The sequence below is a fragment of the Pteropus vampyrus genome, unplaced genomic scaffold (assembly GCF_000151845.1).
Source record: "Pteropus vampyrus isolate Shadow unplaced genomic scaffold, Pvam_2.0 Scaffold217, whole genome shotgun sequence".
Taxonomy (NCBI): Eukaryota; Metazoa; Chordata; class Mammalia; order Chiroptera; family Pteropodidae; genus Pteropus; species Pteropus vampyrus.
In genome coordinates, this window is record NW_011888998.1 from 35,286 (window position 1) to 47,102 (window position 11,817).

General features: G+C 47.7%; 1 protein-coding gene across 1 annotated transcript in view; it reads right to left on the reverse strand.

Annotated features, from left to right (window-relative positions):
* RASSF5 (Ras association domain family member 5) overlaps positions 1 to 11,817 on the reverse strand; it is a 27,403-nt gene that overhangs the window by 5,594 nt on the left and 9,992 nt on the right. The gene's annotated exons all lie outside the window — the stretch shown is intronic.

Below are 11,817 nucleotides of genomic sequence, written 5' to 3' on the forward strand. Positions count from 1 at the left end.
CAGTTCAGGCCCCACATCATAACAAGAAATAAATTCATATTTGTAAAATAAATGAGTGAAGTGGTGCGGGCAGAGGACTGTAGCCCTCTATGATAGTTGAAGTGATAAACCTCCTTTACCGGGGCATAGGGGCAACTAGCATTTACGTAGCACCCTCTCCGTGCTAAGTAAATGCATTATCTCAGTTAATCCTCATAAACAGAAACCCCATGGCCTAGTTTATTACCCCACTTTACAGGAGAATACGAGTTTAGTGCCTTGCCTCCAGCCCTAGAGTCAGTGTGTACAGAACCAAAAGGAAATTCCAGATCTGTTCTGTTGTGTCCCTCTCATGACACCATGATTTATTCCTCTCCTCGCCTCCCCTGGTGCCCAGCCCTAGGGAAGGTAAAGGAATCGCAGAGCTGAGGACATGGAGGTCAATGTCCTTCACACTGTGGAGAAGGGTCATGAGTGAATGATCCAAATAACTCTGTCCCTCAGTCAATTCCCTGGATTTCTCTCAAGTTCACTGTCACCCACCTTCCCGGTTTTGTCTTCACGCTATCTGTGTGTGGCTGGGAGTACAGGAGCTATCGTTTGGGGGACAAATAGGTTAGTTGGTCAAAACCCACATATAATCTGCCTGATCTTAGAAATCTATCCATCTCGGAGAGGCTCAGGATTCTCTTTTGGCAAAAGAGGAAACTGAGACCCAGAGGGGCGGGTGACCGTGTTCTTCAGGCTGCCTCTCGAACGCCATCCATCACTGTCCAGTGGGTGTCTGGTTTGGTTGGGGAATTTCACAGCATTTACTTAGCACCTCTGCTACATCACAACGGGCACCCACAACAGAGCCTGCCCTGGCCTCCGTCCCTTCAGCAAGGCTGCCCGTGGGAGATGTGACATACTCAGCAGTATACCAGCCCTTCCTCCTCCCACTTTCCAATTCCACAGAGCTGATCGAAGGTCAAGTTTTGTGGCTGCCAAGGAGTACTGGTGTGGCCTTCCACACCCACACGAAGGTGAGGCAACATCCCTTCCCATCACAGCATCTCCCCCAGGCTGGTATGCTCCCCTCTGCACACTCCCTCTGGGCTCCCGGTAACAACACTGTGCTGGGTGCTTTCACGTACCTTGTCTCATATACTACACATCTTATCTCTATTTTACAGATTATAAAACTGAGGCTCATAGAAGTCCCACTGCCAGCAAATGGCCACGTAGGGCCTACGACCAAGTCCACCTAAGCCTAGAGTCCATGTTCTTCTCAATTCACCACATGGTCACCCTTGGACAGCGCTTCTGCTCAAGAGGCTGGTGTACCACCCCCATAATGATCGCTGAAATTTCATGCCGCAGGGCTGGGATGAGCAGCTGCTAAACCAAGGCGTATACATTATGTGGCCTGTGAAATGTTCATTCAAGGTGTATCAGATCAGCGGGTCAGGTCCAGAAGCCCCAGGCCCCCGGGGTACCACGTCACCTGTGAAGATGGCAAGGAGGAACGTTTAACCTCTGGAGTGAGATGCAATCGCCAGGATGTAGGGCCACCTTTTTCCTATGTGGTCACTCAGGTCTCCGAAAATGGACCTTGATTCTGTTGAAGACCACCCACGGGGAAGCACTCTCCATTTGCGTGAGGTGAGCAGTAAGGGGTGTGAGCTTCGGACTGTCTATTCACTGTTGATTCATTAAACCAGGGACCCTGAAAATGAAGCTTCTCATAGCTTGACCCTGCCCTTAGAATAGCTCCTGAAGACCCCGCCCTCAGCCCCTACCCCACTGGGAGCATCTCGATGGGACCCGGCCTGATCCTGCCTGCCCTCTGGGAGCTTCGAGTCAGAAAGACCAGTGTCCTGTTACTATTATGTGCTCTGTTCTGTCCATCTCTGAAGCACACAGGATGTCGAGTGAATAGAGTGAACAGCTTTCTCATACTCATCTACATAAAAGAGTTAAAAGATGGACAAAAACAAAAAAACAAAACAAAAAAAAACAACCCTAGAAGCTTCTAGAAGATCTCCTCTGATAGTTTCCAATTGAGCTACAGCCCAATTGGAAATCGGCTATGTCCTAGCTTTCAAAGGCCAATGCTCTAGGCCAGGTTTTGAATACAGTGAGAGTCAGAATTGCCTTAACCCCTGGTTTCTTCTTCTTCCTGTTCCCCTTTCCTTCAGCAGATAACCCCTCTCCTCTCCCCCATTCCCACCACAAACCTGGGGAAGTGACGCAAGTGGCCGTGGGCACCCCTTCCGGGACTGACGCAGAAGACAGCTGTCTGGACCTCAATGCCCTGTCTGGGAGTGCCAAGAGCCCTGTGTGGCCAACACATCAAATCTCACACTCTGGGATGTCAGCACCGAGGGCTGGGCTGGCTGCTGCCCACAATAGATCTGGCAGACAAGGTCTGACCCATGGACAGAATGAATCACCTCTCAAAGTAGGCCAGCCAATCAGCCAGCCAGACACAGCCATGAGGGCCCACTAATTCTTTCTCATCCCAGGAATAGTAGAGAATCTAGACCACTGGTTCTTAAATGTGGCTGCATGTGGAAGCATCTGGGGATCTCTAGAAACGCAGCACCTGGGCTCCATCTTGGAGATTCTGATTTAATTGGTCTAGGGGGCAGCCTGGGCAAAGGAATTAAAAAATCTCCCAGGTGAGTCTAACATGCAGCAGTGTTTGAGGAGAATTGGTATAGACCCCTTGCAGGCAATTTCAGACCTCAAGGGTCTCCATCCAGCTGCAGAGGCCCACAGATATCTACTGTCCCAAGGGTTTACCTAAAAGGCAGTATCCACTGTGTGAACAAGCTCAATAACATAGTAATCTTCAGAGGATAAGGCAAAGACCCCAATTTCTATTCACCTGCCAGATTCTCAAGTCATGTGTCATGATTTAACCAATATAGGCTTTGGCCCGTGAGGTGTCTCCCCTCAGGGCTTTGCTCATCTCAGTGTATCTGGCATGGAATTCACCTGCTCTGATTAAGCCCTGGCATCGTGGCAGATAGTTTAGCTGTTTCCAATGCACCTGGCATGTCCAGAGTGTTGGGGCAAAATAGGTTTGTCCTCTCTTAGCTCTCAAGGTGACTGGGGTACAGCCAAGTGAAGAGGTTGCATTCTAGGGGTCACGGCAGAGATGTCCCCTGAGAGAGTAATCCTCGAACTTTTTTTACTAAAATACCCTTAACAATAAAATAAAGAGCACCATCCCCTTGTGGTCTGGGGCCTATCTCCAAGCAAATTTCTCCTAAATTGAATTTTACTTTAAGAAAAACAAACACTGGCTAATTATGTATTCTAATAAATGACATATGTCAAGTCTTAATTTTGGTCACTGGGGAATGACCCAATGATCTGAGAAGAAGAGGCACTGAGTGAATCCTGTGGCTTTTAGCATCCGTGGGTGCACACAGGGCAGGCCAAGAAAACTCCAACAATGAGGGGCCCCCACCAGGGGGAGGAGGGCTGAGGAAGCTGTGTGTCCCACCCTCAGTGCGGGAGCCATCAGATACAGTCGTGCCCACAGTCTCTTGACTTAAATCGCATACACCTCATTTTCACCAAAAATTTCATTCTCCTATTTAAACTTGTCAGCCTCTTCTTCCTGCACACTGACTTTGGCATATCACTCCTGTCTGCTCATTTCTAGACCCCTCATCTGCCAAGCCCTCTCTGACCACCCCAGCCTTGAATAACGATAATGATGATGACTCTTATTCTTACTTACTGGCCAACTATGACCCTTATTCAACTTACTGTTCTACTCACTCAGCATGTATTAGCTCATTTCATCCTCATAAGTTTATGAGGAATGTATTATGCCCATTTCACAGATGAAGAAACTGAGCCCCAGCTTACATCTAAAGCTAACACTACACTCTCTGGCACTTAAATATGCATCTACTTACATTAACCTCCAAGCAGACCATCGTTTTGATTTTTCTTCCCAACTAGACTGAAGCTCCTTAATGATTTATATTATGCTTCTATTTCTTCTCCATGCCCCGTGGCACTGAGCATGAAGCAGACAACAAATACTTGTTCAAGAATCTTCAATGGCCCCCTTGTCTAGAGGGGAAAATAGATCTTACTCCCCTAGGAATTACAGTATGCTGAGCCTCGGATTTCAATTTGGACCGAGTTCTCTGGAAGAAGCACCTATGCCTGTCTTGTCCACCATAGCATCGCAGAGCCTCATTCCTGTCTGGCACTTAGTAGAGGCTCAGGTAATATCTGCAGGATGAACATAAGGATGTTTGGGTTTTGACTCCCATTACTAAGTGTTCTTGAGAAAGTCAGATAACCTCTTGGAGCCTGAGTTTCTTCATGTATAAATTTAGGGGAAAAATCATTTACTGCCTCAGAGCATTGACGCAAAGATAATAAAAAAAAAAAAAATCTTAAAAAAAACTCTGAGATAATGAGTACAAAAGTGTTTTGGAAATGATCAAACCCACCCAAAGGCATGTATTGTTACTATCATTCCAGGTGTACAAAATCCTACCCCTGTGGGCCGATCTCATTTCTCACTTTCCTTGAGCACTTAGTCTGGACCGGCCCGTGTGCCACAGAGTTTGTTCATTCCTTTCTCGATATTAGTAGTTGGCAAACATTTTCTGTATGAGGCCAGATAATAAAGATTTTCGACTTTGCAGGCCATACAATCTCTGTTGTAGCTATTCAACTCTGCCATTATAGTACAAAGCAGTCACAGGATAAGTGTGGCTGGTTCAATAAAACTTCATAGAATCTGGCCCCTGGGCAACAGTTTGCCCACCTCTGCTCTGCACCACTGTTTGTGCAATTTCTCCTGCCTGGAATACATAGGCCTTATCTCCCCTAGGTCCATCTTCTCTGTGTAGTTTCCCAATAAAATTCCACAGCAATTTCTTCATTCTCTGGTCTTCTAATATATTAGATCCCTGATGTTTTAATTACTAGAGACAAGTATGTACAGGTTTGTTCCAGTCCCTGCCTTTCTTCTGAATCATACTTCCGCTAAGAGTCCTGCTTCCTGTGTATTTCCTCATACCTCCAATTGATGAACATCACTCTCACTTAATGGACACTTTTCAAAAGTAGACCAAGGCTATTTCATATCACTTCACTGGAATTCCGCTTGCTCTCCTTCCTTCTCCCATGAGGCAGCAACAAGCTGGCTGAAAGGGGTACGAGTAGGCAGCTAGGCTCACTCACTGGCTCAGGGACTAATGCCCAAACACCAGCCCCATGGCCTCAAAGCCTCAGATTCCTGTCATAGCAAAGGTGCAAAATACCACATGCCATGGACCTCTGCAGCTGCTTACTAATGTTAAAACCACTACTACCAGGACCTACGAAGGTGCCTCCATAGCCTGCATGGCTGCGTGTAGCATCTAATTCTGTGCTGCCTTTTATTATTTAATTATTGTTTCACATATGGTAATCCTGTCTCCCCAATTAGATGCTCCCTGGAGGGAGAAAGACATGATGTCTAATGACTATACTTCTATTGTACCCACTATGGGATCTGGCTGAGCTCAGGGTTCTCCTCCAAGGAGGTGTCAGATAAATACCTGTTGATTGATGGCAGGTAGAAGGCAGAGCAGCCTGGGCGATTCATAGCCCAGAACTCAATCATGGACCCCAGTCAGGTCCAGGAGTACCTCCCACCAACCTGCATCCTAAGGGGCTGATGCTAAGAAGGTGTGGGCTGAGGACTTTGGCTGGAAGCCAGCCCTATGGCTCAGCTCCTTGCCATTTGCTGTGAGAACAAATGCAAGACCATCGAATGACCTGTGACCTCTGGGAAGTCACTTCCCCTCTCAGGGCCTCAGTATCCTCCTGTGTGAAATCATGAAGTGAGACCAGAGTTCTATGGCCTCTTTACAGCTCTAAGATTTTACATATAAGATAGGGTGGTTTCTTCTGTCACTGCTTCCTCTTCTGTTTCAGAGAATTGGGTGTGGGGCTGGGGGCCCCTTGGAAGATAGCTGGGCTTGTCCCAATTGTAGAGTGATAACTGGTGAAAACAGCACTAAGACCAGTTCCAACCTGTGTGACTTTACTCATCTCATGACTCACCACTTGCCTTCTCTGCTCATCGGCAAGACCCCTTCTGTGCCGAGCTCAAGTACGTCTGCACCTAACTCATACAATTCAAGAAAACAAACCAAAAACTACCCGGAAGCCATTCACCATGAGCGTTTGCCACATTTCCTTCTTCTTAGCTCTTAGCAAATCTGTCAGCAGCAATTATCTTGCCCCTCGAGTGAAACATCTCCAAACCTATGACAGGGTAGAAAGCCTCAGGCATCTATGGCATGAGAATGACCATCCGCAGATGCCTTCCACTCTGTCCTGTAGCCCAACAGCTGGGCCGACCCCAAACACCCGGTGTTTCTGTCAGGCCTGTCCAAAATAGAAAAAACCTCTGAAGGAAAAGGCAAGCACCCATCTGCCTGGGTTTGGAACACCCTGCTCAATGCCCAGACCACATTCAAGGCTCATTGGTCCCTCTGTGATGGATTCAACCAGATGGGAAAGAGGAAGCCCAACAGGGCCTCTCCACAGGTCTCCGCCCAGGTCCTGATGGGCTAGTGTTCTGGATGGCGTCCCAGCGGCACCCCTGGCAGTGAAGAGTTGATTCTCACAGGTCACTCTATGGAGCTGTCCAATGTGCCAGAAATAAAAGGGTTGGAAACTCCTGAACTGTGTTTTCTGACAGGTTATTCCCAGCAGAGGAAGGAAGGAAGGGGCTTCAACATGGAGCCATCCGTGCCTGCAGAGCAATGTGGAATTTGAACTGCTCTGGGGGGATACAGAAGAGAAGCCGGGAAAATAAAGAGAGGGATTTGAAAAACTGGAAAAAGATTAAAATCCCCAAAGACAAAGATGTAGAGCAGATGGTCAATGCAGACAGCCAGTCAACAGTAACTGATTGAATTGCCTGTGGGTTGAGGACTGTGAAAGGCACCTTGGGACATGAAACTGATGGGGTGTGGTCTCTGTCCTTGGGACCCCACAGGTTATCTGAGGAGGGGAGACATGTACGCACTGTGAAACACCAGAACAAGCACCATGCAGTCTGAGACTGAGGCTCAGAGACTTTCTAGGTCAGCTCTGCTTGTGTGGGTGTGATGTCAGTGGACTCTCCAGGCTGCCAGCATGTCCTGGGGCCTGGACACAGTGCCCCTCATTTTTTTAGGTAGCCATCTCAATCTATAAGCAAAAGCAGGCCATCTGGGGTGAGCCCTGTGGCTTTGGAGTGATAGCGACCTAGGTTTAAGCCCCGCAATGCCTCATTTTAATAATAAAAATCACCAACAGCCAGACACTGCTCTCACGGCTTCATAGTCACAATCTCATTTAATCCTTAAAATAACTCAATCAAGGAAGTTATATTATTACCCAGAGTCCCCGCTCTTCACCACTAGACCATACTGCCCAGCACATCTGGCTATGTCCTTGGTCTTTTGTGAACTTGGGCAAGTCAAGCTCCCTGAGACTCAGATTCCTTTGTGAAATGTAGATAACAGCAGATGACAAGGCCTTCTTTATACATTTGTCATAAAGATGAAATGAGATCGCACATCTGGAAGGCTTAGCACAATGTCTGTACATAGCCAGCATTTAATCAACGGTAGCTAGTGCATCATCATCATCAGTAGTGATTTGCCCAGCAGTACAAAGGAAAGTTTGGTTAGTGGGGATGGGCCCAATATGAAAGTCCTCTTGCCTTAACCTTGATCCCTGACAGGCATTTCAGCCAGGGCCACATTATGGCTCTTGTGAGTCCTAAGCACTTTTGTCTTCAGGGTTGTGGGCCCCTTCCTCCATAAAAAACTACTAGAAATTATTTTTTGTGATAGCATTGGTACAAAGACAATATATTAATATCATATATTAAAATATTTTTCAACCTAAAAGTTCATTTTTTCCTCATTTTTAAAGAAATTAAAACAGTTTTTGTGGGCCCCTGGCACTAAGTGCCAACTGTGTCTCGTGGACAAGTGGGCAGTATTTCAGCTCCTGAGTCCCAGGTGGCATGACCAACCATTCAGTTTGCCTGGGACCGAGAGTTTTCTCAGGATGCAGGACTTTCAGTGCTCAAATCAGAAGAGTCCTGGGCAAACCAGCACATTGGTTACCCTGGCCCCAGGGGACACCTCAGAGGCTTACATGGACTCCCTCTCTCTCGTCTTCTCTAACGCAGGCCCCAGGACACTGCTTGCTCTCCTGATCTCTGCGAAACCTCACCGTTTTGCTGACACTCCCCCTCCCCACCCCTATCTTGCCTGTGGGCCTGGACACAGCTGCCCTGGCTGCCTCTGCAGATCAGCACATGTCCCTGCAGGTGATCCCAGAGTATGAGCTCCTTGAGGGCAGAGGTGGCCTTATTCACTGAAGCAGTGCCCGGAACAGTGCCTGGCACACAGGAGAGGCTCATTTAACATTTGCTTAATGAATTGAATAAAATGGAAAGAAAGTAGTAAGACACACACGCACGCACATACACGTACACACACATGCACGCATGCAGACAACTCCCCCTTCCAAATATAGGGAAAATAAAAGGTTCCAGATTGTACAGGTGTCCATGGCACCTCCTTACTTCTGAGACAACCACTGGAAATCAGAGGAGATTCTGTCTTCTGACTATTTCTGCGAGTAGATGATGCAAACCTCTGCTATTTCTGTTCTCCCCTCCTCTGGGCCTTCATGAAGCCCCCTTTACAGCTCAGAGGTCTAAAGTATGAATCTAGGCAGAATAGGGTGACACTCATTTTACTGCAATGGCGACAGGGATTTTTTCCTTGGGGCATTTTCTCATGCCCTCCAGAGTTTCCAGGGCCTGAGGGCTTTCTTCTGGTTAGTTGCCCTCACTAGATTTCCAGCTCAGGCCCTGTGCCCTCACCCAGCCTCACCCAGGTCAGGCTCCTTTTAGTCCCTCTGACCTCTTGGTCTAACCACTCAGCCTGTGACATCCTCCTCATCTGAGAGAATGCCCCCGCCCCTGAACCTGTCAATCCTCCGTTTCTACCTAGAAATAGCGGATTTTGCAACAGCAGCAGCTCATGCCTCAGCTAGTTCAGCACTGGTTTTGTCCTCTGCCCAGTAGTATTAGCTGTGTACCAGCCTGTCTCCCCCAGTAGACCGTGAGCACTCCAAAGCCAGGGATTGTAACTTTTCCATCTGTATTTCCAGGGCACCCAGAACCAGAGCACTGCTGAGTGAATGAGGGAGGTCGGTGGGTAGGCGGAGGGAGTGGGTCTCTCCTGAGGCTGCACTCAGCTCTTTGAGAACCAATTTAAAGAGGATTCCATTGCAAATCATATCTCTGATAAGGAATCGATATCCTTATACATAAAGAATAAAAGAATAATAAAGAACCTCTACAACCAACAACAAACAACCCAATTAGAAAATGGACAAAAGACTTGGATAGTTCTCCAAAGAAGACATACAAATGGGCAATAAGCACTTGAAAGATGTTCAACATCATTAGTCGTTAAGAAAATGCAAATCGAGCCCCAAATGAGATACTCACTTTATAGCTATTGGGATGACTACTATCAAAAACACAGAAAATAAGTGTTGGCGAGGATGCAGGAAAATGGAACCCTATGCACTGCTGGTGGGAATGTAAAATGGTGCAGCTGCTATGGAAAATGATACGGTGAGTCCTCAAAAAATTAAACAAGAATTACCAAATGACCTAGCAATTCTACTTCTGGGTATCTCTCCAAAAGAAGGGAAAGCAAGGATTCAAACAAATATCTGTACACTGGTGTTCATAACCAAAAGGTATAAGAACCCACTGATGGATGATGAATAAATAAACAAAATGTGCCATATACATACAATGGAATATTATTCATCCATAAAAAGGAAGAAATTCTGACACGTTACTACATGAACCACGAAGATACTATGTTGAGTGAAATAAACCAGTCACACCAAAAAACCTCAGATTCTTTATGATTCCACTTATTTGAGGTACCTAGAGTAATCAGATTCATAGCGACAGAAAGTAGAATAGCGGCTGTCAGGGGCTGTGGGAGGTGGGTTTGGGGAGCTATCATCTAATGGGTACGGAGTTTCAGTTGGGGAAGATAAAAATGTTCTAGAGGTGGCTGGTGGTGATGGCGGCACAGCACTGTGAATGTACTAACGCCACGAACTGTAAGCTTAAAAACGGTGAAACTTGCCTCAGTACCTAGTAAACTTTTAAACTTTTGTTAGGTATGTTTTATTACAACAACCAAAAAAAGAAGATTCTAAGGGCTGGAGACCCTTGAGGCCCCACAACCAGCTGGTTTCATCTGGTTCCCGTAAAGTTGGGGGCTTCCCTTACCTTCTATATTCCGAGCGAGTCAGGGGTCACTCCTACTTCTGAGCAAGTCAGACCCCTTCTCCCCAGGACCTCCAGGAGTCGGCTCTTATCCTAGGTGCAGGCCACCCCCCTGCTAGGTACACTGAGACATGGCTGAACATGAGGGGGACCTGGGTAGCCCAGCCCAGCTCAGAGGAGCTGCTGCAGCTAGGTGCTTCCCAGATGATTCCCCAAAGGGAAGCTTGGGCAAGGAAGCCTCGGCCTCAAGATGAGCTGGTCCAATCGCCCACATTCTGAAGCAACCTGAGTCATTAAGTGACCCAAATGGTGGGGACTTCCCAACTGCTTCGGATGTTCCCCCTCTGTCCTGTCATGTGGCCCTGTCCAATGAGCTATGTCTGGTGTTCCAACCTCACACACCCTAAAGACATGGATGCGACAGGAAGAGTAAGATTTGGAAGAACACTGGGCCCTGTCTCTTTCTTCTTCTGCAGGCTGTAGAGTGAGTCATGGTATGCTCTTGAAGTCATTGAGCTGAAGGTGGAGAGGGCTAACCTTCAGAGTTATCCATTGCCCCTCCAAATTGCTTCCTCATCCTTATAAGCTGGACTTCCCCACGAAAGAATGCTTTGAACATGTATTTCTCAGCTTCATGGAGAATCCCATGTGCTCTGAGAGCCATACAGTCAAACCTAGGAGATGCACTAGGGCATGAGAGAGGGGTAGCTTTAGGAGTCCTGCTCATGTGTTCTAACTGTAGGCCCTTTCCCAGGCTGGACAGGATGTGGGTGCTGCGACTGCAGAAGCACCCTCTCCCACGATGTGCTGGATCTAGTTCCAGCTGGAGCTCCCTGCAGGACAGGGCATTTGGCGCCATTAATGATTCAGATAATTTGGAGGTGGTGAGTGGCACGTGGAGCCAGTGCCCAGCTCCCAGCATGCCCACACTGCCCACACTTGCTAGGAGGAGAGGGATGGCTTGGGACTAGTGCCAGCAGCCAGGACATCAGCCTGCTGGGGGGAGTATGGTCCTTCGCTTCTTCTGCCTGGAAGCCCCACCTGTGCCTACAGCTTTGAGGACTTGTGGTGGTGCTGGGTGCTGGAGCCTCTTCACCAGCCCACACATGTCTTCTTGTCACTGTGCTGCCTACGTGCTAACCCCATCCCACACTGGTGTTTGGGGATTGACTTGTGATACTAAAATGTATCTTAGTTGGTTCTTAAATAGCTCTGAGTTTTCGTGTGTGTCCTCTCGCCATGTCATAAAGGCTTGGGAGCAGGGACATTCGATTTCCTCTCTGTCCTAAATGGCGTGGCAAAGTACTCAACCCTCAGTAACTCCAAGAGGAACGCTGCTGACGTGGGGCTGGCATTTGGTGGCACCTGTTGCCGTCGTGGCTGCGGTTTCAACTACTTGGACAGTTCTTGAAAGCTCTACAGGAGAGGCAGTATAGCTTAGGGGCCAGGAGCTCTGGCCTTCGACTACTGGGACCCAAATTTTGGATTTGCCGCTT